Below are 6000 nucleotides of genomic sequence, written 5' to 3'. Positions count from 1 at the left end.
GCATTAGTCAAGCCAAAAGGCATGACTAGATATTCATAAAGAGCAAATGTTGTGCAAAACGCGGTGTTTAGGATATCTTCATCCACTATCCTTATTTGATGATAGCCACTCTTAAGGTCAATCCTACTGAAGTAGGTAGAGCCTTGTAGCTTATCAAATAGATCTTCTACCCGAGGCACAGGAAATCTGTTTTTGATAGTGATATGGTTTAGTGCTCGATAGTCCACACACATACGGTATGTACCATCTTTGTTTTGCACTAAAAGGACTGGAGAACAAAAGGGAGAGGAACTAGGCCTCACCATCCCTTTGTCTACCAATTCCTGTACTTGCCTCATAATCTCCTCTTGTTGAGCTTGTGAGACTCGATAAGGAGGTTTGTTAGGCGGTGAGCTTCCTGGAAGGAGCTCAATACGATGGTCATCATCCCCTCGTTTTGGAGGTAGGTCAATAGGGATATCATCGATGAACACATCTTGGAATCCTTTTAGAAAAGTAGACAAGTCTAACTCTTCTTGATTCCTATCATTTTCTTTTGATAAAACATTATTAGCTTTTAGAGACTCTTTGACATAAATCATGTACGCAGAAACTGAGCTCTTCATTGATTTATCAAAAGAAAGAGGATTTACAAGTGGAATAGTGCGACCACGCTCACTAGCATCTATATACATGTTCTTTCCCCTGTAGGTGAAGTAAATTCTCCTTTCAGGGAACTTCATGTTGGAAGCCATGCGATCAAACCATGGTGCCCCTAGGATAACATCCTGATGTTGGAGAGGAGAGATGAAGAAGTCTTCTTTGTCGACATAGCTTTGGACATGAAGCCTCAACTTCCCAATCAAGGGAGTAACAGAGGCTTGTTGTCCCTTGAAAGCTGCATCGGTTGTTACTATATCTCCCATCTCAAAAGCTTGAATGCCCAACTTGGTGGCCAACTCTATTGATATGAAGTTGAGAGTAGAGACAGGGTCAACCAAGATGAATGCATCATGCTCTCTTACCTTTCCCCAAGCATAGGAGAGTGATGATCCTTTGCAATGAGCATCCTCTTTTGGAGCTTCGATGGTGGAAGCCCTAGGAGTCTCATTGTGAGTATTCTTCTTGGGGCAAGAACGATAGCCATGTCCTTGCTCCCCACACTTGAAACATTTATGGTCCTTGCAAAAAGCTTCAAGCTCTTCAGGAGAGAGTTTGTTTTTACCTTTGTAAACTCCCTTTTCCTTGGACCGATTGTTGTTGTTGTTGTTGTTGTTGTTGGAAGTGCCTTGGGAATTATTTTGAGCATTGGATTTCCCCTTGCATCATTTTTATCTTTGTTTTCCATGGGCTTGACATTACGTCTAGCCCCTTGATGGAAATTGATGCGTGAAGCAACCATGGTGTGGTGGATTACTTCGGTAATAGTACCGGGCCGTTGAGAGTTGATGTATTCAGCCATCACTTCAGGTAATTCCCGCACAGAATTGTTGTCTTTGTTCGGCAAAGTCTATCTTTTGAAAGACAGTAGCTTTGAGATGTAAATCCCAAAACTTGTCTACATACTTGTTGATAGACTCATGAGAGAGAAGCTTCAAGCCGCGCCATTCGGTAAGAACTTTATCTTTAGTATCACTTGGAAGAAATTGCTTCAGGATGGAAACTCGTAGAGTTTTCCATGTCTTTGGGGCTTCTCCATTGCCACGAAGGCTAGCCCACCAGTGACGAGCTGATTTTTGGAAGTGCATAGCTACATGGCGTAGCTTGGAGGACTCTGTGAAGCCCTCGTCCCCAAAGGCCGCATCAAATTGCTGGATGAAGGCCAACACTTTGTCGGTAGCACCAAAGGTGCCATCATAGGTGAGAAAAGAGATACTCTTTCCTCCCTCCTTGAACTTCTTTAGCTTTTGTGACCTTCGCCATGCAGGAAATGATTTGCGATGTCCTCCCCTCTTGTATTCTCTAGGAGAATAGCCATAACTTTCATCGGAAGAGGAGGAAGGTGAAGAAGAAGGAGAAGAGGGTGACCTCTTCCTAGCCCTTTTCTTCCTTTGTTTCCTCTCTTGCCTTTCAGAGTGATGAGGAGAAGGACTATAGGTTGCTCTTTTCCTCTTGGGAGGAGTAGGCGATCGTCTAGACCTCCGTCTTCGTGGAGCCACATCTTCAGAAGAACTTAGACTGTCATTGCTTTCTTTCTCTTTGGATTCCTCCTCTCGAATGGGAGAGAGTCTTCTTTTGGGGGTCTCTTCAAGAGGCCTCCTAAGCTCTCTCTCCTCTGGGAGAGGAAGGGAAATTCCATAAGCACGAAGTTGTTGAGTAACTTTGGCTTGCAAAACAGGGTTGCCCATAGCTTGTTGCAACCTAGTGACGAGATAATTCACAAACATGGGAGCATCATCATTAGCACCTTCATGTGCAAAATCAAAGCTATCAATGTTCATTCTACTCTCTTGATTATTGTCAGCCATGTTAACAAAATTTATGTTTATACTTAGTGTATGCTTTGGCAATACAAAACCTCAGTTGCCACTCCTCTTAGCCTTTGAAAATCGTCTCTTAAGTATCTACACCCACGGCTCAAAGTGGTTAATTATAGAGAGTAGAGGAGTAGGTCTAACATAGCAGAGTTGCCAAGGGCTAGCTCCTTTCGGACTTCTTATGGCTCAATAATGGTAAAGCCGTAGGCAAGTCTAAAAAGACTCCATTATTAAGTCCAAAGCTCCCGAGGTGTGCACCATCCCCCACATAGTGGGCTTAACAAAACCGATATTAGATCCCAGTTTCACTTACTCTATTATAATTAACAACATCAACCATTTATAGGCTACTTAAGGACCTCTCTTCTTAAGCAAGAAAAGAGAAACCAAATGCTCTAATACCAATGTAATGGAATTTGCCTATTCAATTTGAGAGTAGCAGAATTTTAATGAGAATAATTTCAAGAAATGATTTTGTGAGCATAGCGGGTAGACATAATTGAAGATAGCAACATAATCATAGCAATTAGTTAACTTGGCATAGACAATACTTTTGCAAGAGAGAGAATTTAGAGAACATGACAACAGTTGAGGACCGGATTTATGTGGAGCCGGTCCCCCCTCTAATAGGCATTTGTATTATGATTTCTCCCATAAAGAGGGACTTGTTACAATACATTCTTTGTGTTCCTTGTGACCTAGGTGAAGCAATGAAGATGGAAAGCTTCATGCATCACCATCATAGCATAACCTAAACTTGAAGAAAGCTTTAACTATACCAAGCCTCATTCCCAAGACCTCAAACACCTTCGAAGGTGGAGAGAGCTAGCAGGGAATGAGCCTTAGGGAAGAGGAAGAAGAAACATTTCGTAGGAGAAATTAAGAATTAGTTCCTCACTTATCATACTCTTGTTGCTAGCATACATAATAGCATAGTAATGAAGAAGAAGGAGATGGCAAGCTTAAGCATTGAAGCATGACTCTTGGATGGATTTGCACTCCATAGCCATGAGTGTTGGTGTAGGCTCTCAACCTCTACTTGCTTGGAGAGGGAGCTCTTCCACTTTGCATAGCACACAATGAGAGTGCTTGTGAGTGTGTGTCGGTGAGTATACCCCCTAAGCACCCCCCTAGCTTGCTTGGGTCGACCCCCCCTTGTAGCTCATGCTTGAAGCTCATTGGACCCCTCCAGGCCTAGCCAATCACAAGCAGAAGCCATTACAAGCAACATGGGTAGCCTTGGGACAAGTATCCCCCTTTCCCTTTTGAGAGAGAGGACTTGATAAATGCAAAAACAATTAGATAATTCAAGTAATTTATCATTGGACTCCTTTGAAGCCTAGCCAATAGGCTTCAAGCAACCACATGAAGGTAACATTGGTAGGGACCTGACATGTGTCCTTGCTGCCTCTTCAAGCTGGGGCTTCCCTTGTGAGTGTGAGTGTGTGTTCTCTCTCTAATCCCTAGGAAAAGGGCTCGCCTCCCCTCTTGTAGGGATGCTTTTGAATTTAGGAGCTCAAGCACCTTAGTCATCAAGCATGACAAAGCACTTGGACTAGGGGGTATTCCCACAAGCATCTCAGGCAAGCATGTCAAGGCACCTCAAGCACCTTAATCAAGCGGCAAGTCAAGCACCTCAAGCATGGAGTAAGTCAAGCACCTCAAGCACCTTAATCAAGCACCTCAAGCAGGACAAACACCTCAAGCACGACAAGCACCTCAAGCAGGTCAAGCACCTCGATCCTGGGCCGGGTTCCCACCTCAAGCTCAGCCCTAGCTTACCTAAGGTCAAAGGACTTTTACACACATTATTGGAGGTCTTCAATGAAGCTAACCCTAAGGTCTTATGCTCCATTGGTTAGCCTTGCTCTTGATAGACCATCTCCCATTTGGGCCCCTTTACTATTTGCCCCGTGTTGAGATAGATCTATAAGCACATATCTATATCTTAACACTTGTTCCCGTTTATTCTCCCACATTAAGTGATCAATTTAATATGAGAAAATCATTTGGGTTGGTTAGATATTAGATTTTATGACATATATATATATATATATATATATATAGTTTTGCTTACGTGCATGCTTACAAGCATCGGGTGGGGGGGAAGATGGTTCGAGGGAGCGTGTGAGGGTTGAGGGGGGTGAGAGGGATGGGGAGTGTGTGTGTGTGTGTGATGAGAGAGAGAGGGAGTTATTTATTGGCTGCATCTACGAGATTTCTTACACACACACACACACACACACACACACACACACACACACACACACACACACACACAGAGAGAGAGAGAGAGAGAGAGAGAGAGAGAGAGAGAGAGAGAGAGAGAGAGAGAGAGAGATGGGGAGCTTGGGTGAGTGGCGGCCCTTGGAGTCAAATATTGACAAACAAGAGGGGAGGAGAGGGGCTAGGTGGGGTGGCGAGAGTGTGTGGATGAGAGGGGAGAAAGAAGGGTGGTATGGAGGCCCGCTAGAGGGAGAAAAAGGAGTCTGGACGAGAGGGGTATGGATAATGAAAGAGAGAGAGAGGGAGACGTTTGTCCATGCATGGCAGCCCTGAGAGAGAGAGAAAGTTCGTCTTCTGCGCCCATTGGGCTAGGTGACATAGGAGCAAGATAAGAGAGAGAGATAGTGGGTTGGCGGAGCCGAGTAGGAGAGAGAGAGGATTCGTCCTCTAGTGATAATGGAGGAGTATGGCCCAACTGAGAGGCGGCCCACCGCCTGCAAGCATAGAAGGGATGGTAGTGAATGTAAAAACGTTTTTTTAATCAATTCTTTGATATTGTGCTCCTCCCCAATTGGGGTTGGTTCTTGAAGCCGCGGTTTCAAAAACTAGCCATCACCGGCGGATATCATTTTTCGGAGCTCTCTTTGTAAAAACATTTATTATTTTGATGAATTAGGAATATTGTAACTCCTACTTTTTGGATAAACCTTGTAATAATCGATGAGCCAGGGCTTCAAGCTTCCAGATTGTATCAACTTGTCTTTAGTTAGAGCTCTTAGATTATTAGTTTTGACCACCCCAAACCTTGGCTAAGATATAAGGCCAATTTTTGTTAAGTTATTTTTAAGTTTTTGAATAATGAAATACACACTGTGAGCTAATGGCGCTCACTTCTCTCCTTCTTGCGCTTCCTACTCCCTCTCTGGTTGTCACATTGCAGTCGCATCTGCTGTGTTGCAATCGTGGGTAAGAGCTTTACGCATTGATGTAAGCATTTCATGGTATTTTGTAGTTGTTGGCATCGCCGACCTGTGGCCTAATTTCATCATAAGTAGGAATTTACACTTCAAAATAAAAAACTAAGCATATGCGGGGTATTGGACCATTATTGCTAAGCATTTAGATACATTCTGGGTCGAAAAAGACTAGGTCAAAAATCCACTGCTGTTAATAATCCTGATTTTTGCACTTGACCTAAAGTGGGATTTGGTGGGATTTGGGACCATAAGCACGTTGGTGCAGCCAAACATTGTTGACCATGGAGAAAGCTTGAAGCAGGTACATGGAAGATACCAAGTGGGTGGTACAGTGATTGGCC

This window comes from Adiantum capillus-veneris, chromosome 22 (assembly GCF_014529385.1).
Source record: "Adiantum capillus-veneris isolate H3 chromosome 22, ASM1452938v2, whole genome shotgun sequence".
In the NCBI taxonomy this organism is placed as follows: domain Eukaryota; kingdom Viridiplantae; phylum Streptophyta; class Polypodiopsida; order Polypodiales; family Pteridaceae; genus Adiantum; species Adiantum capillus-veneris.
This window is presented reverse-complemented; position numbering follows the sequence as displayed.